Source organism: Squalius cephalus (genome assembly GCF_949319135.1).
Source record: "Squalius cephalus genome assembly, chromosome: 15".
In the NCBI taxonomy this organism is placed as follows: Eukaryota; Metazoa; Chordata; class Actinopteri; order Cypriniformes; family Leuciscidae; genus Squalius; species Squalius cephalus.
In genome coordinates, this window is record NC_137136.1 from 16,144,250 (window position 1) to 16,172,030 (window position 27,781).

The 27,781-nt window shown below is 38.5% G+C and overlaps 1 protein-coding gene across 1 annotated transcript in view; it reads left to right on the top strand.

Annotated features, from left to right (window-relative positions):
- The first annotated feature begins 2,924 nt into the window (after window positions 1-2,924).
- The window catches only part of erfl1 (Ets2 repressor factor like 1), a 33,477-nt gene continuing 8,620 nt past the window's right edge, over window positions 2,925-27,781 (top strand). Inside the window, exons 1-2 of the mRNA XM_079895832.1 lie at window positions 2,925-3,235; window positions 6,819-6,977. The gene's annotated coding sequence lies outside the window, so the exon portion shown is untranslated. The remainder of the gene's footprint in view (window positions 3,236-6,818; window positions 6,978-27,781) is intronic.

Consider the following 27,781-nt stretch of genomic DNA (forward strand, 5'->3'; position numbering starts at 1 on the left):
TTACCAGCACTAGAGCATCCATTGGTAACAATTCTCATAATCACCACCAGCCTAATACTTTCAAAGCGCTTATAAATGTCCAGTTTACCTCATGCTCTGTTGCTGGAGAGAGAGGCAGCCCAGAAAAGGCGATGCAGTTAAGATAATTGCAAACAGTAGTAGTAATAACACCAGGCCCAACAGTGATAACAATTAGATTTGATTTCATTTGAGGATGCCTCCACAGCTGCTACCCCTGCCCCCCATAGCCCTCCAACCCCTCGAACAGACCAGTCTGAACCTCAGCACCTAACAACAACCCCACCCCCAACCCATGGGGCCCGTCTCCCCCTCAGATTAAAGTGGGTGTGTTAATTCGGTGGTGTAGCGATCGAAGAGCTCTGGCAACAATGGGAAATGGGCTATTGATCAGACCTGCTCAGATTAAGACTGGGGACTGGAGCTCTTTCTTGCTCTCTTTCCCTCTCCTTTTCTCTTCGTTTTCCCATCCCTCTCTTCAGTTCTTCTTCTTTTCTTTCCTTTTATTTCTGCCTCTCTTTCTATTTGTTGTTCCTTGTTCTATCCATTTGTGTCTAAGGATGTACAGAGGCCTCTCTCTTTCTCTGCCCATTGCAAATAAACAGTATCTATTAGTATCTAAAACAGTATGTTTTTGGATTTGGGGGGGATTGTGCATGATTATACAACAGCAAAAGTTAAGCTTGATTGTACAACAGCAGCACAATTCGTCCTTTGCCAACATAATGTGGTTGTGAATCGGATCCACATTGTAAAGTAATAAACTATACAGTAAGGAAGTGGACAGTAAATCCATACAGTGCAAAGTGAGCTTTAAAAATCTCTGCTCTACCTATACGAATAACCTCAATCACTGATAATGGGATAGGTCAGTCTTCCCCCTCCCACCTAATAGATGCACCATCAGTTGTCACCACAGTCACTGACATTAGAGCAAACCACGCACCTTGCATTCATAATGCCATCAGAGAGGCCTGTAATACACCGAACATTAAGGTCTATTACATGTGTCTGGGGTCATATGCGCATACTGTCATTGAACATTTGGCAGATGCAACTTACAGTTCATTCCAAGTAACCAGTTTGTGTGTTACTAAATCAAACCCACGATGTTGACATGCTGGTTTATGTGTGTGTGTGTGTGTGTGTGTGTGTGTGTGTGTTTGTATTTGTGTGCATGTCGTGTTGGGTTTCCATGTTTTATGGGGACTTTCTATAGACATAATTATTTTGATACTGTACAAAATGTAGGCCTATATTATATCCCCTAAACCTATCACAGAAACCTTGCATTTTTACATTTAAAACATTGTTTAGTATGTTTTTTGAGCCATTTTAATTATGAGGACTCAGGAAAGGTCCTCATATAACCATGTTTATGTTGTAATGCCAGTGTAATACCTGTGTCATTATACAAATGTATGTCCTCATAAAGAATTTAAACAAACACACACACACACACACACACACACTCACACAAACGTTTGGTTCGCTATCTTTGAGGAATCTCCGTAGACGTAATGGTTTTTATACTGTACAACTGTATATTCCATCCCCTTACACTAACCCTACCACCCTTAAACCTACTCCTAAACCTACTCATCACAAAAAACGTTGCAATTTTACATTTTCAAAAGAAGAAGAAAACAAACTCATTCTGCATGACTCATAAGCTTGTTACCTCATGAGGACCTCAATTTAGGTCCCCACCGAGTCCCCATAAGTCAGTGTGCATTCAGGTTGAAATCCCCACCAGGATAGAAAAACAAGCACACACACACACACTCGCACACACACACTCGCACACACACACACACACACACACACACACACACACACACACACACACACACACACACACACACACACACATTATTTTATTTATTCTTTTTTTTCTGTAACTCTGATTCACATGAGACTGGACTTGAAACCCTCTGTAGTCATTGTGTTCACTAGGGGGCGATAAAGAGGTGCATGATGGTATTGTGTACAAGTCAGTTTAATATTGTTTGAGACTTCATAATTGGCAGTACTGTATACTTTCGCTACTCAATCCATCTCTCTCATTTCATTCTCTGTATGCATCCGCTCATAGTCTCATCATGTGCCTCCTTCCATACCCCAGTGGGTTCCATAGGTTTACCTAATGGATTATTACGTAGTCGATCAATTAAGTAATTTAAGTTTGTTAGTTAATTGCAGTCAATGGCTTGAAAAAGACCGTGAAGACTTAAAGTGATGTTTACTTCTGTTCGAGATCCAGAGATCGGGATGCATGCCAGTGAGATCAACGTTTCAAGTGTTGAGGTTTTTATCCGTATGACAGTTAAATAAATTATATAATCCTAGATTAAGATCAAGTCCTGAAATGGCTTCAACATTTTTAGCACGCTCTTTCATTTCATGCACCACCAGGCAAAAGTGTTAGGAATAGAAGTATAGGCTCACTAGCGCCTGCAGCTTGACTTGAGGAGTTGATGAAATAATCATTTTTGGTGTTGTTGTTTTTAATAGGCTACATTTTACGAACTGAAAGTAGGCTAAATCACTGTCTTTTAATGGTGGTAATGGGAGTGTGATACATGAAGTATTTTAGTGCATGTGGCTGAATGTTAAGATGAAAGTTGTGGCATGGACATTGGACAGGTCCAGAAGCAAAATGAACACTATCTGGAGAATCGCGAAGGGGCCAATTTCGTATGCGAGAATGTTAGGACGAGAGTAAAGTGGATTTTCTGGCGAAAAGAATGAGAGAGAGAGAGAGAGAGAGAGAGAGAGAGAGAGAGAGAGAGAGAGAGAGAGAGAGAGAGAGAGAGAGAGAGAGAGAGAGAGAGAGAGAGAGTGGGGAGGGAGGACAACACACACACACACACACACACATACACACGCACTTCATATACGAGACAGAGGAGCGGAAACGGGTCGAATCCTACTTCAAATTCTCTTTCCTCTCGGCTTGTCGACCGGGGAAAACAAACCGACCCGAGGCACAGCGAATGGGGATTTACTAATTAACTACTTACCGAGAGATGCACACCTCCTCAGCACCCTCCCTCCCTCTCATTCAGTTCCCTCGGTCGTGGTTATTAGTGTAGAGGTGCTTCCACGGATCCCGGCTCCGCGCGCCCCCGGATCACACACCAGGAGAGTGAAAGCGCACACGGGTTAGATAGTTTCTACTTTGGACGGTTGGAGAACACGATCAGGAAAGGCTGAGGTATGTCATCTGCACTGTTTTATAAAAACATTTATGATGACAAGATGATTTCACAAAGTGGAATTTGAACTTTTTTGTTGTTTAAAAAAATTATGCATTTTATTTATTTTTTAAGTTTTAATTATTTTTAGTATTATTAGGCCTATTGTAAATATTTAAAAGTACGTTTCTGGTTCATTTATTAAACCAAATATGTGTTTTCGTACAATCTTATTAAATTACAGAATAAGGAAATACAATATACATTATAAGGAAACTATGACAAATCCTTTGAGTTTTGTGTAATTTTGAAAAGCGCTGACATCCGAGTGCACACTCGCAAACAGCCTCGCTCGTGCGGTTCGTGCCACGTCGGATTAGCTGTTAAGTGTCTCTATTTGTTAACGCTGTTCGTTGAGCCCTCACCTACACGCCACACTATCAATCAGTCAATTAAACAGTCACTCTCACGGCAACTAGAGACGTTTAATGTGGACTAAGCGCCGGGTGTGTGTGTATCCCTTCGATCTGCCAAATGACCAAGCTCAATTTACTCTCACAAGTGCATAACGTGTGCTGCTCCATTCATTCATTCTTGTCATGTTGGCCACTGGTCAAATGCTTGCGAGAGGAGGACAAAATTCACTCTCTACTCATATTTATTTCGATACATTTTTCGTTTAGTTGCCGGTTTGGATTTCTTATGTTCTGGGAAATTTTGGAGTTTTGGAAATGGAAGCCTAGAATATTAGCCTAATTATAATTAAAATATTAATTGAAGAGTGAGTCAGAATGAGTATGCTTAAATGTTATTTTATTTATAATAGGCCTATTAGTCATGTTACGTTTAATGATGAATATCCTTTGTGTGGATAATTTAGGTTTAGGCCTAACATTGTCAGAAATATGGGACTTGGAAACTTTTTTTTTTTTTTTTGCACCTGCGCAAAAATTCAGCTGCAGCAAAACTTTAAAGCATTCTGTTCAATATCTACCCGTTACATCATATTTAAGAGAATAGACCCTGCCTGTATTTGATCCATAATTCGGTTAGTTCATTGCATAAAAATTTCTACCACGGCCGATCTTTGATGCATATGTTAGCACAGTATATCTCATCAATTATTACTTGCAACATTTTTTTGATAAGTGTTTATAAATCAATAAACAGATATTTAGCTTTAACCATTTCAGATGCACCTCCTACTGATCTATCCATATATATATATATATTTTTTTTTTTAAATCAACCGAAATATTTTGTTTGGATTTGATAAATTATTCACTAAAACCTTGCGAGTTCTGAAAACTCGGGTGCTCGGGTTTTGTTTTTGCTCTTTTTCGTTTACTTTACAGCCCTGACTCGGCTCATTTCGAAAGTTCGTTTGTGACCATTTAAAGAGTTCCAGCACTGTACTAAATCTTGAAAGTGTTGAAGAAAATCATAGAAATGCTTTGCATATGACTTGTATGCAAGATGCACTGTAAAAACATTACGGTGATGGTTCAAATAATTGGATTTTTTTTTTTAAACTTTGTGTTCAAATAGAAACGAAAACAAAAAATTTAAGTTTTTGTTAGTGATTGTAAACAGCGATTTTTTATATAATAATTGATTAAATATGCTACAATTTATTAAAATAAGCTTTCGTTGGGAATAATATTTAGCATAGGCTACTTTTTATTTAGAAATGGTTCGTGGATTATTTTGGAAATTTGTTTAATTTGTTAAATTTAAAGTTTGATTAAAATATTAACTTTGAAAGTAGGCTATGCATTTACCTTTTGTGGAAGAGTAATATTTACATTTTGATAAGTAATTTTTGTGTGCAATGTTTTGTGAACTAGTGTTTTGTGAATTTTTTTTTGTGGAATATAGGCTATAATAATAATAATAATAATAATAATATAATTATTATTACTGTCATTATAGGCTATTAGTTCGCAAAAATAATTGGAGAGGGAAAAAAAGAAAGTGAAGACTATTTAAATACCTGATTGAGAATCACGGGGATTTTCCACAAGAGTGATTTTGTTTGTCACTTGATGTAAATATCCCTCATTGTCATTTTGAGGCTGTACCCCCTTGCCTTAGTCCTTGAACATGTAGGGCCTAGTGCATCTTCCGAGTTCAATGCATTCTTTACGTGTTTTCACATTATTTGATTTCAATCAAAGTAATTAACCGCAGGATGTCAGTCCACGATTTTGGACAATATCCAGAACATCCATTAATTCAATCACTTGCCCGCCTGAGCCGTTCCTCTGCGTCTCCCTCCTGCGTCTATCTCTCTGTCAATATTTGTAGGAAATATTTCCGACATTAAATGGCATTTGGGGATATCTCTCCTCTCCACATCACTCAGTTGCTCCCCCCTCCCTCCACCCCAGCACTGCCTTTGCTTAGTCTGCGTTACCGAAACTGCTCACCTGGCCAACTTTGTTTTAAGTCATATGCTCCATTACTTGAAAGAAGACATAGCCTACTGTAGAAGATAATGATAATATGTAAATGTTAGAATGTGTCTGACATGATTGTTAATAATAGGCATAATAATGATGATATCGTTATCGTGATATTCTAACATTTGCCAGCATTTTAAAAATAAATAATTAATTAGCTTCATACAATTAAACCATTTTAAAGTATTTTGCATTTTGTAAACATTCATATAGAAAACTAAAACTTTATAATTTATAACATCGTGAAAAATTTGTCCGTATTTTTTTTTTTATTTGTGAAGCTTCACTGTTTACAAGTCACGGCTGAAACTTGTTTTAAAAAACACTCTTTTAGTTTGAGGGAAAAAATCAAATTCAACACATTTTATAGGCTTACATTTTTTAGGCTATCTTCTGATCCATGTTAGAAAGATCCATTTTTTATTTAGAATGAAATGAGCGCTGCTGTTATAAACGCACTGATTATCTGACTCAAAAACTAACTCAATATTGAGTTTTATATAATAATAATAATAATAAAAAAATATGTAAAGCGTAAAAAAAAAAAAATTCTATTCTTGTCTAACGTTAAACTTCATGTGCCATTTTCGCATTTATAGACCTATTTTAGCAGAATGCGGTTACTGCAACGGACTTCAGGCCAACGTCGCTTTGTAAAATTACTCAATGGGATAATTATATGAAAATTAGGCTACTTAGGAAACTGCGAGTATGTTATTAGTAATAACCATGTCGCATAATTACTTTTTACTCGTTTGCCTATTCACAGTATTACCCTGCATATTACCCGACAGCTTTTTTATCCGAAATGTTCGATAACATGTGTTTTAAGGTGTAAAGAAATGTAGCTATAGCCTACGAATTGAATAAAATTTGCAGAACAAAATTACACAGACATCTTACTCGTAGGAAATTCTCGGAAGGAAAGCTTTCCAGCTCTTTGCTGGCACATAGCCTGCTACACTAAGTGATTAATGTAATGACGCTGTTTAACATATCCTTCTATTACAATTTTAGCTACCCACAATGCTTGTTTAAGAAGAATAGCCTAATTTATCAATAAAAGAAGAGTAAAAAATGAGTAAAAACACGTTTTGTAAACTTTTTTTTTTTTTATCAACAAATTATTTTTCCGTTTCAGCGCATCAATTATAGCCTACTGCACGGAACGGCACAATCTTTGCTCTTCGAAGTGGATCAGATAAAGCCCAGAGATTTTCGGTCCATCTTACAGCCAGCAGCCACGGTGCCGGCTCCGGCCCTTGGTTTCCGTCTGAGGCGAGGCCACTTGGGAGTGCCGGTAAGTTCAGCTCCGAAAACAAACACACACGGGTCTCGCTGCTCTCGCATCATTTTGCATCTCGCACATATTTTGCTTCGTAAATGTTGCTCGAGCGACGCGCTGTTTAGCCAACCCTACTGCGGTGAGAAACACATCATTCATATTCACTCGCATCGTGAATTTGTTCACAACAGGTTGCCAAACATAAGGCTTTGGTAAGCACGCCTATTTCGAAGCATCTGTTATTCCATTTGTAAGCACTGAAATATATTGTCACCTGCAGTGAAAGTCATTTAAAAAATAGTTTCAAATATGTATCTCACAAGTTAAATGCTGAAATGGTTATGCAGTATTTTGTATCTTTATTGTGCTTTCATCTTGTGTTTGTAACCATTAACATATTGTAAAGACACATTTATTAATTTACAGTTAATTCAGATAAACGTTTTGTGTTCTTTAGGCTAACACTTTTTTAGTTTTTATACTACTTTGAAAAGCAAAGGCATTTCTCTCCTTTCCTCCCAGTTCCTGCTCTGTCCCTTCTCCCTCCCCACTGTGTTCTTCCCTCCTATCTTGTCCACCTCCCGTGCACCCCTGGTTGCTACAAACGTGTACACAATAATAACAGCAATATATATATCCATATATCTCTCTATCTGGCTTGTCTACGGTGTGGAGAGTGCCTGGGAGCCTGAGAGTAAGGAAAGGTCATTTAATCGATGGTGCCCAATTTGACAAATCCAAGTGAGTCTTATCATCCACAGTATTTAGGGGCGATAGAGGGCCTACGAGATAACTGTTTAATCCTGACGGCAACTGCCAGGGGAGAAGAGGAGATAGAAATGTCTGTGAGGGAGAAAGAGACAGTAGGCTTGAGAGAAAGTTGCAGAGACTAATGTAGACAAGAGGGTGTAGGTTAAATAAAAGAGTTCAGAAGTTAGACATTTTAGGCTTTTGGAACAGATAGGAGAGTGTAGAGAGAAACAAAGCCAAACTAAATTCTAAATACATTTTATCAATACTTCAAATTAAAGTCTTGGTTATTTAAAGGGATAATTCACCATGAAATGAAAATTGTGTCGTAATTTACTCATTTCATAACGTTCTAAACCTGCACAAAAAAAGACATTGTGAAAAAATGTTTTGGTCCATATAATCAATCATTGGCCCATATAATAAGTCATTGTGGTCCAATGTTGTTTTGGACCCCACTGACTTTCAATATATGGACAAAATTAGTTTGTTTCGTTTCGTTTATTTATTTATATAGCCTAGCACCGTAGTTTCAAAGTGCTGTACATTGCAATAAAAAGCAACAGAACAATAAGACAAAACATAAAAACATCCATGTACTAAAATGCCAAAGAGTACAGATAAGATTTTAAGCGGTCCTTAAAAACAAGGAAGATCTAACATCCAATGGCAGATTATTCCACAATCTAGGACCAGCGACAGAAAGCACGATCACCCTTCTGGGATAATTCAGTTGAAACATTCTTCAATATATCTTCTGTTGTGTTCTGTAGAAGACAGTCAAAGGTTTGAAATGACATGTGCGTGAGAATACGGCAATTTAAATGAACCTCACTTTAGAGAAAAGGCTTTTTATAATTTTTCATATGAAGGACTCTAGAAAACACACACCCTAACACTTGATGGCCATGAGAGGAGCTTAGTCAAGTACACAGCCTCCTACTCTTGTCCTCTCTCACCATCTCAATACCAGCTCAATGTAATTCGATTGAGATTAGTTGCACTGGCATGACAGCAGATCCCGTATTGCCAAAACACTTAGGAGGCAATGACAGTCTCCCATCGACATGTGCTAATACAAGACTCCACGACTGGCCATGCATCACGACTACAGCGTACACACACGAGGGTTTGAGTGTGTGTGCACTTATGAGTAAGTGAGCTCATAACTCGGACAGAGCTAGAGATGAAAGGAAAAGATAAGAATGTATCAGCGAAGACAATAAGCGAGACAGAGAGACTAATGGCATAACAGGATTGAGTTATAATGTACAGAAGAATCAGAAACTGTGCTTGGGAAAGACGGAGCAATAGACGGACGGGGAGACTGATGGTGACTGAGGTAAAGTGCGGGAGAGGGAGACGAAGAGTAAGTGGGTTGAGAGGATGGATGAGGACAGGAAAGGGAGAAGGCACAGCTGAGAAACAGCAGCTTTACAAGAGAGGAGATTAAGGCAACATGTCCCCGGTCAGTCATTAATCCGGTTTAAAAGCAATTAAGCTAAGACTCTGTGAGAGAGAGACTGAGAAAGAGAGAGCGAGATAAAAAGAGAAAGAGAAAATGTGATTATTTTGGGTTTATTTGGATCTTTAGCACATACAACCTGTGTAAGGAGTAAGGAATAAGACACAGAACAACCTTGATTATTGTCCCCAATGCTTCAGTCTTTCTGTCCAGCATTGTCTCATTCCTCATCCTTAGTGTGCATCATTGTCATTGATGTTACAGATGTGTATCACGGGCTGCAGGTCGACACAGGGCCTCACCACATGTGTAATGTTTCTGCGTCCATGGGGAGATTGTGGTACAGATAGCGCTACCACCTGACAGATACACAACAGAACATAAATCACACCTGGAAGCTCTTGCATGCACTCAAAGAGACAGTTTTATCACACTAGTCTGTTCTACAAAGTAATTAACAACTATGCAAGCAGGGAAAGGTCAAAGCAGAGAGATGCTGAATGAAGAGTGAAATTCAGATTCAGAGTCCTGTGTTTAAAAAAAAAATATATATAAACATGTTCAGATCTAATTTAGTCTTTAAATTGACCACCCATTGTTGGGGAACAGAATCATTAAGGCTTTCTGTGACTTTAAGGCTCGTTTACATATGTCAGGATTATGCGCCATTCAAAATTGAATTGAGAGTGCATTTTCAATTATGTTGCTGAATTTAAGTTGAGGCAGCAAACAGGATGCAGAATTGCATCCGAATTCAAGTGAACTGAAATTCAAAGAACTAATTTTTAACTTGAAAATCAAGTTTTATTAAGGCAAACTTTAAATGTTGACTTGACATGACCTCATTTGAAAGTTTTGAAAAAAGCTTTGAAGTTTGAAGGTTTATAAGCCTAGATAGATATAGATAGATAGATGATAGATAGATAGATTCCTCTTTCTGTCATTTTCGATTCAACTTCCTGTTTGTGACCAATTCAGTCAAATTCACACTCGTTAAATGAAAGGGAGCCAGTTCTTCAATTCTGAATATTGCCCAACCCTGACATATGTCTTATTGGTTGCACCATATTAATAGTTGCATTTTATTTCATTTATTTAACAGGGACCATGCACAACACAGATGTTGTGCCAGAGTTAGCTAAATTGTTGTTTCATCTTTAAAAAAGTAAGTATTTGTGCTGCCTTAAAAATGTAAGTTTCAGCTTGAAATGTAAAGTTGTACTCAATGACAACTTGGATATTTAAGTTGACTAAACCTAAAAATTTTAAGGCAGCACAAACACTTACTTTTTTAAGATGGAACAATTTTCTTTTTTACAGTGTATATAGCTCATTTGCATCTGTGGTCCACATTAGTTACATTAGACAAAGAAAGAGAGAGATCATTTTAAAACATGACGGATGAAGTCCATCTCATTTTCCACTTTACCCAAAGTGAAAATACAAAAGTGTTGACAGATTTTGTGGAGCGTTGTTCATTGTTGACCAGGATGGAGTGCTATCGACTGGCTCTTCCTGCTGAGGGATCGCTGTGCTGCCCTGAGGCCAAACCCACAGTGGCATTTAATACACTGCACTGGTGACCATACTGCCACACTGCTCATGGTGTGTCAATGTGTGTGTGTGTGCTCTTAGACTCAACATATATACTCACTCAAATTTAAAGGCATTCAAAGACTACATGCAATTCTTCAAATAGACAAACAAGAAGGTCTCTTTGTGAGAGTCTCATTTTGAATGAGAAAAAAAAAACAAAAAAACAAAAAAAAACAAGGAACTGGGTTAGATGTCTCTAAAATGTAAAATGTAAAAGGGGACAAAGAAGAAGAAGGGGGACAACATGAGAGAAAAAGATGCCACAAAGACAGCCTCTGGGTAGGATCTAATTTGCAAAAAAGGAGGAAGCACAGAAGAAGTTGTTCACTAGGGAGACAGAAAAAAAAGAAAGACAAGGGAAAGACAGAGATACACAGATGGGAAGGAGAAAAGGGGAGGGGGGTAAAATTTCCATCAGGTTTTCAATTGGGGCGGATCAATAGTGTATTAGAGCTCACCTTGACCCTGCGTCTCCCCCCTCTCCTTACAGGCCAAGTCACTTGCACACACAGCAGGGGGCTGCAGAGGGACAGTGACTGCATTACTGACTCCCTCACAGCAGCCGAAGTGGCAGAAAATGGCACAATAAAAACGGGAGAGAGTGAACGAAAGATTGAGACTGGTGCCTGAGTTCTCTGTGAGGCAGAGCGGCCTGCCGAGCAGTGGTTGAAATCATGAAACAAGCTGATTTATAAGATATTTCTGCATTTACCTGCGCCTTTACAGATTTCTAAATCTCAGTGTGCTTGTTCACACACACACACACACTCGCGAGAACGCTGCAGACTGCGTTTGCAAAGAGACAGTGAACTTCAATACACTTCGGAGGTGGAGGCAGGGGGCAGCGGGCACAAAGGGATGGGGGGGAGAGGTTGAATGAAAAAAATTGATCTGGGAATTTAGCATTTAGACACAGTTTACAAAGCGATATGGAGGGAAGGCAAAAGAGCACAGGGGACCGGAGGGGCCAGACACTTAACTTTACAATTGGTCAGCATCACCCAGGCGACTCGGCTCCAAAATATGGAAATCTCTGGTGGGAAAAGCTCCTTTATTTTGGAAGTTTTGTCATTTAATACTCTTCTGCTTATATCACAATTGAATGGATTTGCCTTTTTATTAACTGTTTTGACGACCAGGAAACTGGGTGATCACTTTGAAATGTATGTTCCTTAGACGACACCGTAACGACATTATTAAGACTTCACGTCTGCTATCGTTTTGTCGAGACGCTGAGATTGTGCCGCTCAGATGAGAAGTTTTCTCCAGGCGTTTCCTCAACCATTGTTGGCTTCACACTGTTTCGCTCAGTCACACTTGCACACACAGCGACTAACAACAAAACAGAGGTGCGCGTGCAGTGTCCCTACTGCTGAAGGGAAAAAAAGAAAAAGAAAAAAGGGAGAGAGAAAAAGAAATCGATCGCCGGGGATAGCGGTGCGCGTCGGAGGATCGTATCTTGTCAAAATAATATATTACCCTCATCCCCGGCTGATCGATGCGGCGGATTAGGGACGGAGGGCTCGCTCTCCCCTCCTCTATCTCTCTTTTTCTCTCCCTCACTCTGCCTGCCGTTCCTTGCAGTTTAATATTTACCTCCGTGAAGGAACGGGCGCGACGGCGCTCTCTCTTAATTGATTCCGACACTTGGGGCTCTGTGCTCGGGCTGCGGAAGAAGGAGGGAGGGGTGGCTGGAATGTAGAGAGTGTGAGAGGGAAGTGGTGAGGAACAGGCAAAAGAAATGAGGGTGAATAAAATAAGGCATAAAGGTAGGAGTTTATTCATATGCATTTAATATGCATTTGAAGTTTCTATATTTGAATATTTTGTTGCTTATATATAGTATATATTTCATATCAAATATTAGACAGGTAGGGGTACACAGAATATTAAGAAATGTGAAGCTACAAGTTCCACCTCCCATTATAGCCTACAAGTTACAAGATGGCAGATGAAACACTTTCTATCTCACTTTCCTGTCTAGCAACTGTCCTTTATAACAAAAGGCAAATACTGCCTTTTTTTACTGTATTTTTGATCAAATAAATGCAGTCTTGGTAAGCATAAGAAACATAAAACAAATATTACCAACCCCAAACTTTTATGTATATTTTATATTACATGTTCAGTGATAAGAAGAGATAAATGAGACAAGCGTAAAACAGAGGAACCTGAAGAACAAATAGAGGAAATGGCAGAGAGCAAATAATAGACACATGAGTTAAAGAGAAAGAAGAATGAGCATCAATAAGGATGACAAAGATAACATGCATGGCAAGAGAACAGAGGGCAACCATGAAGAGAAAGCAAAAAAACAAGGAGGAGGGGGAGATAACAAAATTGTGAGGTGACAGAGTAATATAAAGAGGGATAGACAGAAAACAGGAACGATGAAGGGAGACGGAGAAAACAAGAGAGGCACCATATTTTCCGTTGAAGGAACTCAGCTGTCATCTTGTTCCGCCAGCACAGAGCGTAGCTATAAAATACAAGAGCCAGGCAGGCCACATATGACTTATGTGTATATCTAGGCTTTGTCAATATTTCTTTCTGGCTCCCCACTTTCTCTGTTTCTGTCTCTCTCTCAAACACATACTCTATATGTTACGTGGGTGTCACGTTGCCATAAACCTGTAGAAGCCATGGAAAACTTCTGATGTGATTTTCATACACATAATTGTATGACAGTGACAGATTGTTAAAACTGTTTGTATGATGGTGTAATTATTTTTGTAGGCCGCATGATGCTCAGACGTCCAAGTGTTTTAAATGTATATATCTTACAACATCTATTTTTCTATATTATTCTGATATAGCATTATAAGGGCAATTCACCCAATAATGAAAATTCTGTCATCATTTATAATGTTGTTTCCAAATCTGTATGATTTTCTTTCTTCTGCTGAACACGTAAGACGACATTTTGATAAATGTGTTAGTGTTTTTTTCGCTCTCTGTACAATGTAAGTCAAAGGGATTCAGTGTTGTTTATGACCCCTTTGACTTTCATTATATGGACAAAAACAGGACACATTTTTCAAAATATCTTCTTATATGTTCCACAGAAAAAACAATATTTAAATTTTTGCGTGGAACTGTCCCTTTAATAATATGAATATTATATTCCTTGCAGATAGTTTCATTCATATCTAAGCAACTTCAGTCCAAGGTCTCGGTGCACTCACTATAGGTCAGCCCACACACTAACATCACATGCAACTCAAGCCTTTTCGTGGGTTTATTGGTTTTGAAAACAGAGGTACGCCATTGAGAACTATTGTGAAACAAAGCAGATTGCAAACAAAAATGCCCTCGTACATTCATCTAGCTGACTTGTCGAGTTTCTTTTTCTCTTTGTCTTCGGTTTCCCTTCCATCTCTCTTTGTATATAGGCCTACGCACCTCCATTTGCTCTCTCCATTCATCTCCCTGCTGTTCCCCCTCCTTGTTCATCTCTCTCTGTATTTCCTCATCTCTGGTCTTTATTTACCGGCGCTGCGGCGCTGGCTGTGGCAGCTCAGGGAGCGGTAACAGAAGTGTCAGGTGTCATTATTCGTCTAATTCAGTAATCCGTCATCGCACACTCCCTGTGTGTATGACGTATTATACATGGACACAGCGGGCGTAGTAGGCGCTGTGGTGGAGATTCGATTTGACACGCGCAGAGGTGGGCTGTTTGGTTGAGGGGGAGAGGGGGGGGGGGTACAAGAGTGGAAATAAGGTCCCGAGTTTGACTGAAGACAAAGGGTAGTAAGAGTTATGTGTGAGAGGTTGTGGGTGGCCCTATAGTTTAATTAGTCTTATTTTAGTCTTAATAGTCTTATTTTATGAGAGAATTTTAACTTCAAGAGATAGTTCACCCAAAAATTTAAATCCTGTCAGCATTTACTCACCCTCATGGCATTCCAAACTTGGGGTGCGTTTGCCATACAACAACATAACTCGCTGCTTGACTACCATAGTATGATGTATCGTTGGAGAAATGAACTAGTCACAACTGATTCCCCAAACCAGTAACATGGTCGCACCTCCATCGTTTGAACCATGTTGGTTCAACAATTTAGGACTAATGACTTCACATGCAGGTGGTGGAGTAATATCTTCTGCTAATTAATCGATTCCAGATTGCAATTAATGTCCGATTACTGCTACTCTAACGCGCATGGCATGAGGCCTACTTCACTTTTTTGTTCTTGTCGTTTTGTTTTATTTGATGTTTGATTCATCGTGGGTTCCCTAGCTCTACATCTTGCTCAGGGGTTCCTTTACGAATTTATGCACATGCACACTCTTCAAAAACGGTGCTGATTGTTGATATACTAAAATATATAGATTGAAATATATTTAAATGGGACAAACGAGATAGAATGCACAGATTGTTAGCTTGCTTATTGTGTCCGAGAGCATGTTCATATTAACATGGTTCTAACCACAGGTCGAGAGTAGTTTTAGTTTCAACCACACAAGGTTGCGATGCTGTTTGTAAATGTTCATTGGAACTATAGTTGCAGCAAATTAAACCAAATCATTGAACTACTGTATGTTGGTAATGACAGAACTTGCAACCATATTTGATGATAATGCTTTTGGGAAATGCACCAATGTTTGACTTTCTTTCTTCTGTGGAACATATATTTTGACAAATATCTCAGTTGTCGATTTTTTGTTCATACAATGAAAGTCAGTGGGGGCCAGTGTTGTTTTGGATCCCATTAACTTTCATTGTATGAACAAAAAAGTAAAAAAAATGGTGACAAATTTTTTTGTGTGTGTGTGTACTAATGCTCCTGTAAACCCAATCCAATTCCTTAAGTGTGTTAAAACTTGGCGAATAAGGCACTTTCTGTTTCTGAAAGTAAATAGGATAGATTCCTGCTTTGTGGTTATTGCAATAATTTGCTATATTCAAATGTGACATTCAATTCAATTCACATTTAGTTGTATAGCGCACAGTACACAATACACATCGTTTCATAGCAGCATGTTTCAAAACATATCAATATTCACATTCAACTAGCTCAAGATAATAGAACTTAAATTCACACTCTCATTTTCAGTTTGTTCTATCTCAACCAAAACAATGTAGAAAGGTTTTTTGTTTTAAGTTTAGTTTAGTTTGTATTTATTTAGGTAAATAATTTTGAATAATTATTTGCATTTAGGTTGAATTTTTTTTTTTTTTTTTTTTTTTTTTTTTAAGTGTCCCATTCATGGTTTATTGGTTTATTGCCAACTTTTCCCACTTCTGATGAAGAGCCATTGGGCTCGAAACATCACCTGTGGTGAGAACATGAAATAAATATTATTCTATTTTTGGAGCTGTGGTGTGCCAACTTTTCCCCTTAACCACAAAAAGACATAAAGTTATTATTATTTTTTTTTCCACAGTGCAAAAGTATAAAAGTATTGATCCTCAGATAAAAAAAAATCCTGGGTTGTTTCAATCCATGTTTGGGTAAAATATGGTCAAACCCAACCGTTGGTTTAAATGAACCTAAATTCTAGGTTCATTTAAACCAACGTTTGAGTTTGTCCATATGTGCAAAAGTGTATATAAAAAATTTCCCCCAAAATGTTTTTCATTATTTACTTTCCCTAATGTCACTCTAAACATATGACTCTTCCATGGAACACAAAAAGTGAATTTTTAATTCTTTAAAGGTTTTGCATCTAGCTGTGCGAAGATCGAAAAGACCAAATTAGAAGTAAAAGTTATAACAAATTATCAGTTGATTAAGCCAACATTACAGTGTTTCCAATATTACCTCCCTTCAGTGGTGCTGTACTTGCTCACCAAGGCTTTCTTAATTTAAAATGGACACACTCATCCCTGACAATCACTGTTTTAATGAGTATTGGAGTTAGCAGCAGTGTTCTTTAAAAGTAATGAAAAATTCTGAAAAAAACTTTTACTTCTACTCTGGTCTTAAGGGATTTTTCGATCTTCACACAGCTGACTGCGAAACCTTTAAAGAATTCAAAGTTCACTTTTTGTGTTCCTTGGAACAAAGTGTTTGGAGTATCATTAGGGAAAGTAAATAATGAAAATTTGTATATACACTTTTGCAGAAAATATGGAGAAACCCAACTGCAGAGCCAAGGGTAATTTAAACCAACAGTTGAGTTTGTCCATGTTTGTAATGTTTGATAATAAATGCAGCAGTAACTCTCCAAGTCTACAGTCCTGCTAAAATTTTCAAGAGCATTGCAGTCTTCTGCTCTCAGTGCAGCCATGGTGATGATATATGTTCATAGGGACACACATAAAACATTTGAGGATTAGAAATTAGAGAACTTTTCAGTGTTCCAAAAGGTCTAAAATGCCCAATGCAGGGATTAAGATTTAGATGGTAAAGAAGATGCTATGTTGTTTAAATTCATGTTGGGAGCATCTGCTCCATCCTGGAGTTTTGTTAAAGTTGTGATGTTGCAGCTTTAGTTGCAGTTAGTGATGATTTATTTCCTGTGCCTCCATTGCTTTGCCATCAGCAAATTTGGTAAGTCACATCTGCCAGCTCTTTTTGGGATCCACAGATTTGTCATACTCAAACCTACAAAATACCTCTACACCAGTTAGTTTAAGGAGTTTGAACCAGCTAACTCTAAGTGCAAGGTTACATAAGCAAAGATTTTGATCCTTGGATCATGATATCTAGTTGATTTGTCAGTGCAAAATGCTCAAATCATCTTTCTCTTTACCGTTTATCAGAGACAAAAAGGGACACTTAATGCATATCTTAATACATATTGATCATTTCAAAGTCATTACACTCTCTGAGATTTCATTAATTTTAGTGTGATGCAACCTTCTGGACATATTGGTGGAATTTTTAGCCTAGTTCAACAGATTATGACCTGAAATGCACTCAAATTCTAGTTAAGATTGATCTATGAGTTGGTTTGTAAATTGTTCAATACCTGTGACTTCACAGAATAAACATCAGTTTCAAAAGACACAAGGCTAAGTAAAAAATTGGGCCAACATAAATATTTTTTTTAATGAATTATTTCTTTAGGACTCTAATGTGCAAAATTTTCAGGAAATCATGCATGTTGAACTCACTCTAAACATGGATAACAGTTTATAATAATCCTCAATTTGCACCCACAATTCCTCTATGTTTAAAAAAGTTCATGTCTGTTATAGCAAGATCTAAGGTTCTTAAATATGTTCAGGGTTCAGTTTCCCAAAGCAGTAAAAAAAAAGAAGAAGAAAAACACATAAAAGCGTGCATAAATTAACGACAGCCACGGATAACTCATAAATATATTACTTGCGCTGAGCTTTTTCGTTTCTTCATCAGTTTATCAGAGAGAGATGGAACAGAACTGTCAAAACCTAAACGATATTAATACATTTTGATTATTGCAAAATATTTGTACACAAAATGATATCCGAGAATAAAACTTGTAATATATCACATCTCTGCATATCACGTAGCCTAATAGACCTCCTTTAATGTGACAGACATTAAGTTAAACATGTATCACTTGTTAAACAAACCTAACTAGTTGCAGTCTTTTTATTTAGTTATTCTTAATTAAGATATTACTTTTACCAGTGACCCTCCTCATAAATAAATGAAGTTAACGTGTGTTACGCGTGCCATCCTCTTCTTACAATGGGAAGTTCAGATCTGCTCCTGTCAGTCAGGTGCCACATTGAGGCTATTTTGGCGAATTGTCGAGCCAATCGACAATAATCATCTACATCTCATCTAATCACATTACATTTGTTTATTTTAAGCCAAATTTATATATGCAGTTGAAGATGAACATTCCTGAAACTTAACCAATAGTCACATTTATTTTATGTTCGCTAAAACCGCGACAAATTATATTAATCTTAGTAGTATTTTCGTGCTGTTATGTTAGGGAGACAAAAATACAGTATTGGTGAAGGTTTTGTTCAGCCACTTTGAACCTGACAGCTCCTGAAACAATTTACTTCTACCCGCTAGTCTGGGAAAACCTGCTTAGTTCGGATCGCGTCACAAATGACACACGCACAGCCATGCGCGTCTGATGGACCTTCTCATCAGAGACATTACTAGTAGAGAATTGCGTTGCAATTACATCATGATTTATGTGCTGATTAATTTAAGATTTTCGGAAGGAAATGTTCATAAGTATCAGTCTGACCTACAAAAATCGTAGGCTATTATTATTAGGCCTACTATAAATATAATAATATTAATATTAATATTGTTTTTGTGTGTGTGCTATGCAGAAACAACACCTGGAAGGAGTAAAACCTGCCTATAAGACGTCCTTCCTTTATTGAGAGATTCTTGCGTGTCGGTAATGAGACGTGCCGAGAACTTCAAACAAACGGAAAAAGAGAAATCCTTGCGGATCTCGGATACAAGCGAGGGAGAGAACAAATCAAAGTGTTTACTGAATGCATCTTGTTGTGTGTGTGTGTGTGTGTGTGTGCGTGCAGATATCCATAATAAAAGCGACTTAATCGCAGATTTGACATGCAAAAAAAAAAAAAAAAAAAAAAATCTGAAGCCACAAGTCAAGTAATAAATTACATCAAACATAGCCTACTAACCTTACACTGCACATTAGAATAAAGAGCAGTGTGAATGAAAGGGCGATAGATAAAAACAGCAAAAGTGCAGAGACAGAAGTAGGACTCCAGTAGCACACCGGGAGATTGATAGTGTGCGCTGAGCTCGGGGCAGGGCAGTCACTGTTTTAGCCCTCGGAGTAATCCGACACTTTATCACCATCTTAATGACAGAGAGCGCCAAAGAGGGAGGAGAGCACAAAGGAGAGAAGGGTTAAGTAGGTGTGTATTCACCCGAGTTATTAGCATATGCTTGAGGAGAGAGCGAGGGGAAAAGAGAGAGAGAGAGAGAGAGAGAGAGAGAGAGAGAGAGAGAGAGAGAGAGAGAGAGAGAGAGAGAGAGAGAGAGAGAGAGAGAGAGAGAGAGAGACGTTCTACGAAAAAGTAAAGGAGGAAAGGGGACGAGGGAAGAGCGTCGTGAATGTGCGCGTGTCAAAGACAGGCGTATAGGCCTGTTGATGAAAGCTTGATTAAAGTAAACGAGCTACCTGAGCCCTGGACTAACCTCTGTGACGCACACTGCCAAGAAGGACAGAGAAGGATGGGGGACAGGTGGAGGAGGAGGAGAAGGATGGAGGGAGGGCATAGAGTAAAGTTCAGAGTGTGAAGATCCTGTCTGACGCCAAAAAGAGAGAAACGACAGCGAGAAAAGTTGCAGGAAATGAAGGCAGAAAAATCCACGATTAAACTAATTGTTTAGCATTGGAACAGAAAAGTTGTTAAACAGGACGATGCTCTTGTTAAAAAAACATTGAGGCACATTGGCGTTTTACTGTAAGAATGCAAAGAAAGGCCATTATTTTGCATCGCTCTCTTGTTTGTGTACTTCTCTTGTTAATTCAGTTAATCACGAGACCTTTTTATTTATTTATTTATTCTTGCCACCCTCTTCCCTTTTTCATCTCTCTCTCTCTCTCTCTCCAACGATTATCCTGCCGTCTAATTAGAAATCGATACTGTGAAGCCGGCGGGTATTTGCGATGTGTTTGTGAATGTTGAGAATTCCCTGGACAGAGGTAGATAGAAGAGGAAGAAAAGAAAGCGCGCGCGGGCACTCACACATACACTGCCGAACTGAGACACACTTACGGCTTCGAGCTATTCGTTTTTTAAAAAGCTGGAAAAGCACACACTAAACAAGGACAGAAAAGAAGAGCTTCCCTTTTCTGCGCAAGGGACTGAGGCATGTGCAGCTGGGATTTTTATGCAAACAAAGATACGGGGCTTGATAATGAGAAGTTGCATCATAGAGGCTATAAATCTCATCTGTACCAATTAATACACACAGATGGACTAAGGGGACAGTGGAAATTATGTAATTTTAATAATGCATTTCATTTAAAGAACTTACCATAACTTAGCCTTTAATGCGTTTCACACTTGAAATTAATGTCCTCGCATTTTTTAGTCCCGTTTCCGTTTCAAAAGTCATAAAATGATTAGGCCTACTACTTAGGCTACTAAAAACATGTAAGCCTATTAGTATTTACTATAAATAATTAGGCTAGCCTATATTTAGCTATAGGCCTATAGATTAATTAATTTTGTTATTCACAATAATAGGCTATACGCATTGATTTAAGTGATTGTAGCTACCATTTATGCTACTTATTAGACTATATTAAATAGTGGATTATTTCGTTTTGTATATATTATAGTCATCATCAGTGACATGGGGTCATAGCTTCTTCCCCTCCCAATGAGATGTGATCTGTCTCTGCGATCCAGAAGACGGAGGCGACGGGTTAGCGCTATTATTGCGCTGGCAATCGAAGTTAAACGAATTAGCAGCTCACGACGCCGATGTGGAGAAAAGAAACAGAGAAAAGAATAGGACCGCGCACATTTATTAGTTTAGCTCGCACCGAATCCGTTTTACGCCAAGGTTTTCTCTTTATTTGCTCCCACCGTAATGTGTTTGTGTCTGTCCTGACTTGTGATTGCAATGTCCTTTTTGCAAAATTGTTCTCTCTCTCTCTTTTTCTCCGTGGGGAAATGTCAATTTAGATAGCCTAGTATATAACACTTTTCACTAGAGTTGTTTGTTTAAAAGCAGAGCCAGCCATCCACTATTACATTATATTTCATCAACCTATCCGGTGAGGAAGGCTGATTTCTCTACATTTCTCGTGTTCAAGTTTGAATCAGTCCGTGTGCCTTTCCACTTGAGCCTCTCATTAAACGTCGCCCTCTCTCTCTCTCTCTCTCTCTCTCTCTCTCTCTCTCTCTCTCTCTCTCTCTCTCTCTCTCTCTCTCTCTCTGCTTCGCCATACTCCCCCTCTCTCTCTCTCTCTCCCTCATTTATACGCGCCTTGCCTATGGCTATATGATCGCAAAAATGTGTTTACAAAACTCGCTCTAGCACAGATCAAACCGCTCCATCGAATCAAAGAGTTTGAAACAGAGACAGAGGGAAAGAGAGGCTGGAGCACAGGGAATATGAGCAGGGGCCCGTTCGTGTGTAATCTTTAAATTCTCTATGTGTTTTGTCTGTGAGCCTGTTTGAGTTCGTGTGTAGCCTATGTGTGTTGGTTTCTGTGTTTTCATATTTTTGAATATGAGGAGATCAGCAGGGGCTAAAAACAGAGTGAGGGTATGTGTCCAACTTGGATATTTACTTGCTTTGGCAAAAACAAATGAATCGTAGGTATCTAAAAAAATAAAATAAAATAAAAAACTTTTTTATTTACATGCACCTAAGCAAAGCATTAAATATTGATTGACTTTTCTTTGTCAGCACAGTTTTATCTATTCTGACAGCCATATTAACATAGGCCTACTAAATGCACTGCAAAAAGTGGTAAAGTGCAATTGTTCCCATGATCTTTTTCTACTTTATATAACCCCTAATTATTTGTGTGTGTGTGTGTGCGCGTGTGTGTGATCTATAATGGTTGATTCGGTTATATCAAATAATATTTTTTACTTAAACCAGTTCATTTATGTTACCACACAAAGCAGATTTTGTAAATTAAATGTTGAAAAAACAATCTGACAATTGCTGCACTAGTAGATATTATTTTTGTAAAACTGAATACTTCATGTACCAATATCTAAATGTTGATAGCAATAGTCAAAGATTGCAGGAAGACAGTCTATCACAGATGACACTGTTCAGAGGAAGCACAAGACAGAACGCAAAAATGCCATGCAACTGATTCTAAATGAGGTATCACATACATTCTCTGATACATAGCAACACAATGATTAGATTAATTACAGTTTTTGCACAGTGCCGGATGAAAATGAAGCAGTTATTAGAAAGAATAGAAAGTGAACAATAAGTTGTTAGTAGGCCTAGTAATTAGTAGTAGTTTGTCAAGCCAACATAAATAGAAGTTAAGGGGACAGAAAGTGTGTGTAAGAGAGAGAATGAAAGGGTAACGAGGGATGAGGGGGCAGACAGACAGGCATGTGGAGCGATTATAGCAGGGTTTATGTATGAGCTATTGATTGAGTCGGTGGTGACTTCTTGAGTGGTTAATTCGGGAAGTGAGAGCGATAGAGAGAGTAACTCACTGACCAGAGGGAGGAGGGATAAAGAGAGGGGGATAGCAAGTAGGAAGAATGCGCAATTAGGCCTATATAGTTGTGGTTTCTGTCCTGTAGAATAGGCTACATGTATGATAAAGAAATATGAAGGACACATAAAAGAGCAGGATTCATTTGCCTAACTGGTGGTTGCTTCTTTTTTATCTTTTTCTTTTTAGTGATTTAATGCAGAATCATCTGGTGTTCAAATGCACACGCTGTGATCTCAAGACCTTGAGCAGTCTGCACTTCACTTCTTCACCACTCTCTTTCTCCAGATACTTGTATTAATTAGCTTTCCACACATTTTAAATTAACATCAAGCAGAGCCAGAGCCAAAAAGTTCCCTGGTGCACCATTTAAACAATAATTTGAATCAGAATGAATGTGTCTTGGGTTTCCGCGTAAAATTGATTTTTAAAAATGCACAAAGGGATAGACAAACATGAAGATTTCAATTATGACGCGAGCTTAACTCACTTGTGTAACTTTTAGGTCTACTGGGGGAAATTAGTGAAGATGTAGACTGAGAGAAGTTTCTTTTAAATATTTTATTTTGTTTGGGAGTTAGGCCTACCACAGTGTTATGGTGCATAGGCTGACTTGCCTAAAACAGCGTCATATGCTGAACTCGCTAAATTAGCTTGTTTATCTTGTTTTGTATGACAGGGCGTTATAGACTACCTGCTCAGTGCTCATTGAAGGAAAGTAAACAATCGTTGACAATACGTTATGATGTCACCTCACAAGACGACGGCAGATGTATCGAAGTACAAGCGGCGCGCGTGTCTGTGTGAAGTTTAAGGTCCGCTCGGTCTCCCGCGCATTTTCCTCTTTCTTTTTCCTTCTCTCTTCCCTCTCGCGCAGGTTTTGATCTCTCAGCCGCGAGATCAAAGGCGCTCTCTGGCTATTAGTCAGCGAGAGCCATTGATCCCACATCGATCCACGCGAGACACAGCCGCCCCGTGAACACCGTACGAGGCTCCCCAAAGCTCTCCCGCGCATCGGGAGGGAAAGCGAGCGAGGAGAGAAAAAGAGCTTTAAGGGGGGCGATGTGTGTGTGTATTTCTCACTGGCGCGGGCAGAACCAAGCTCGAGCTTTTTCTTTGCCGCGGGACATGAAACAATGAGGCTCGAGCCGGTTTTAATAAAGCGCGCTTTCCCTCCTTTCAACTCTCGCGCGAGGCGGACGAGCCGGCAACGGAGAGCGATCGATAATTAATGACGATGAATAATTTAACCCTATCGATTGATACTTTTTCTCCGTCTTTCCCCCTTTTTTCCTTGTATCTTAAGTCCGATGTTCTATAAGAAACTGATAGGCTACCATATCGCACGCTCGCTCCTATCATCTCTCCTAAAGTTGAGCACTGTTGAAGTTGAAGTACTGTTCCATCTCTCTCTTTTTTAACAAGTTTCCTCAGTTTTCTCATCCGCAAATGCCAAGCACCACCGAAATTTCGCTTTCACAGGAGACCGTATTATCGCAATTATGCGTTTCGTATCTAAACTTTGCAGTGTTAGGAAAGATGATCGCTGGAGTGGTGTAACACGGGGGTGAGACGTAAATGACGTCTTACCCACGTCACGTAACCAACTAGAAATTAGTTACAAGGGTGAAATCACTATCATGCATGACCACCCTCCTGAGGTGACAGTAGAAAGTCTGTATATGTATAAAAAATATAATATATAGGCTATATATAATATAAAATATAATGTAATATACGACTTTGAATTGATTTTGAATATTTACAAAATATTTTCATTTGGGCTGATATTTATTTTGTTTCCATACTGGATTCTGAAATAAAATGTTTAAAATGAAACCATTTACTGTAGGCCTACATTTGATCACCACAATAAATAAATCCACAAAGTTTAGTGGAAGTCAGTAGTGGGGTAGATTAATTGTAGCCTACTTAACATTGATTTACACATGCAGTTTAAGAATAAACTCTAAAGTACATGGATGTGAAACAGATGAAAATATGATGTCAATGTTTGAGACACACATGCAGTGCAATAAAAACACACAGGTGTTTAAACAAAAATGTGTAACATTCTCTGGTCTCTCTCTCAAATTGCAAATTCAAATAACTGGCATAACATGGAACATGAAATGAAACATTTATTACACTACCTTTATAGAAATCCCTTACAAGAAGCATCCAAAACTTTTGTAGAGAAATGAATAAGATCAGATCTTAGCATTCTCAAGCCGAGAGACAAAGATTTCTCCCCTATATTGTTAAGAGTTATTATGAAATTTGAAAAAAATATGTACACATTTGTTAAATAAAGGTCTCATAGAATTTTGTGAGCCACCTGAAAATATTTCCATGTTTATGTGTTTACATAGGAACTGTCATTTTTTGTATCGTGTGCACAATTTTTCAGATGCGCCCCATCTCAAGTTCTCCATCTTGACCATATTTCCCCTTACCCCTCTCTTCCCCTGCTTCCTTCTTCATAACAAACACACACAAGCCAGTCCTTCTGTTCTTTGACCCCGAGGCTGTGCAGACTGTCAGAGTAGAGTCAAGAGAAATCGAGAGATGGAGAAAAAGTAAAAGAGGGAAAGAGGAAGGAGCAGTGGGGGGAGAAAGAGAGAGAGGGGCGAGGGTGTTCAGTAAGTCCCTTTTCAGTGGCAGCCTGAAACCGAAAGATGACACAGATACGGAGGGTTTGTTTCATGTCCTGGGAGCACAGAGCGAGAGGGGCGAGACTCATCACATTCCCTCATCTCTGTTTCAGAACCTTGCTGTCCATCTTTTTCTCAACTAGAAACAATGTCTACCATCTGTTACTCACTTCTTTCTCTTTTCCTCTACTCTTTAGTCCACCTCGGAACCTATTATTATTACCATTTTATTTTGTGGTCAACCCATAACACAAAATTGTTTCCAGCAGCCTTGTTTTGTCGAAGCATTAATGTGCAATCAGCAGAGCTTTTCACAAAATGTAATTAGTCACAGGGGTAAACGTGTTAAATCTGTAGGGAATGGCCATTCCATAATGAATGAGTAATCAATGCCTGTGTTTAAATGCAATAATGTTTATAAAAGCAGACTTATTATTTCATACTTAGTGTTTTTGTGCTTTAAGATTAGCGTAAATAATTTTTTCCATGGCATTAAGCTTGAATTCTTTGAATCTCCACAGCATTACAAAACATAGATTTACTAAATGATTAAAATGATTTAACATACGGTCAAAATATTTAATATTAAACCATAAAATCTGTTCTACATAAATATTAACAATAAATAATCCAGATGAGACTCTATAGTAATTATTTAAGTGATATAAATGTAACTTTTTCTCATACATAGATACATTTATATATATTTATTTACATATAATTTCTATAAAAACTCATTTTAAATAATTATATATATTCATTTTCTTCCACTTTTATTTACTTTGATCATCATATTTTGTGTTTGTATGCTCACAGACGATATAAATGTGAGCTTCTAGTTTGTGACCTTGATGTGTACCTGTCACAGAAGAGTTTTACTTTTCTCAAGAGTACATTTGAGCATGTTGTCTTGGGCAAAGGTGTTACTTTGTGTTGCCCTGTTTATGTGCATCTTTTTTTTTTCTGATTTTTTTTGTTTGGTGTGTGTGGTAGTTGTGCACTCCCTGAATCGGTGTCTTCATATCTAGGAGATTGTGAGAAGATGTATTCCCTTGGCTGCTAGTTATAATGTTTCTGGGGGTGATGGGGAGAACTTGAAAGCCCTGTGCTGCCCAAATCAAAACTAACAAGGAAATGATGGGGGCTCCTTTATCTCTTCACTGGCCTGGAGGGGAAGAACAGGGCAAAAGAAAGAGATCGAGGGAAAGGGAGGGTGGGGGGCGTCCTGGCTTCCTCTTTGATTTGTAAAAAATGCATTACCTCCGAAATCAAACGGAAAATTACTGAGCGGGAGCAAAAACATACAGAGGAGTGAAAGAGAGAGAGAGAGTGCAGTTAGGTGCACGGGCAGGTAAGGCTGGGTTTCCTTTGATCGGATAGGCTGGCTGATAGGCTCTGAATACAGATTTCACAAATGAATTCATTTACAGGTGTATCTGGACTGCACCAGTTGCACTGTGCTCAATTGCATTTAATAGTGTTAAAGAAGTATCTATTTTTAAGTTGATAGTCTCGTATAAGACTGGCCCAGTAAGACAAATCTTAAAGGTGAGCACAAAGTCTGAATCTACATTTCTATGCCCTCGCAAAGCTCTCGAAACAGGTAAGTAAAAATACAGCCAAGTTAATTGATATACCAGTTTTCTTCAGTATATATTGTACTAAAGAAATAACAACAGATGAATGTTACGAGAAAAAAAAGAGCGAGATGAGAGAAGTAGACGGTGCGAGGGTGGGGGAGAGCAAGTGGACAGTCCAAAGAGTAAAAGCAACAAAGGGGTGTGTGTGTGTGTGTGTACTTGTGTGTGAGAGAGAAGTGCCTGGAGTTAGCAATAATAATTTATACAAACACACCTCAATAATTCACGTTCCATTTCAATGCTGGAGGGAAGATCCAAAATTCACAGAGCATAATTAAATAGAGTGAGAGAGGAGAGGGGGAGTGGGGGAGAGGGAGAGACCAGCATTAAAGATACCCTTGTACCGGCTCCTTCTTCTTCCAGAGCTTTGTAAAACAACCTTTATGAAATTGTGATGGCTGAGGAGGGATTGAACTCCTCTAGCCATGTATACTGAATTGCTTCATGGAGAGATGGATCTTTACTGATGCTCCCAGTTGTTCTGATAGCAGATGCAATCTTCAATGATTTTTGATATCCTGCTTTGAAGTTATTTGTATGAACACATGCCCACCGTGGCGTGTTTATTTCCTTTTGCTGCAACGTGAACATTTGATGTTGAAAATGAAGTTCAACTGT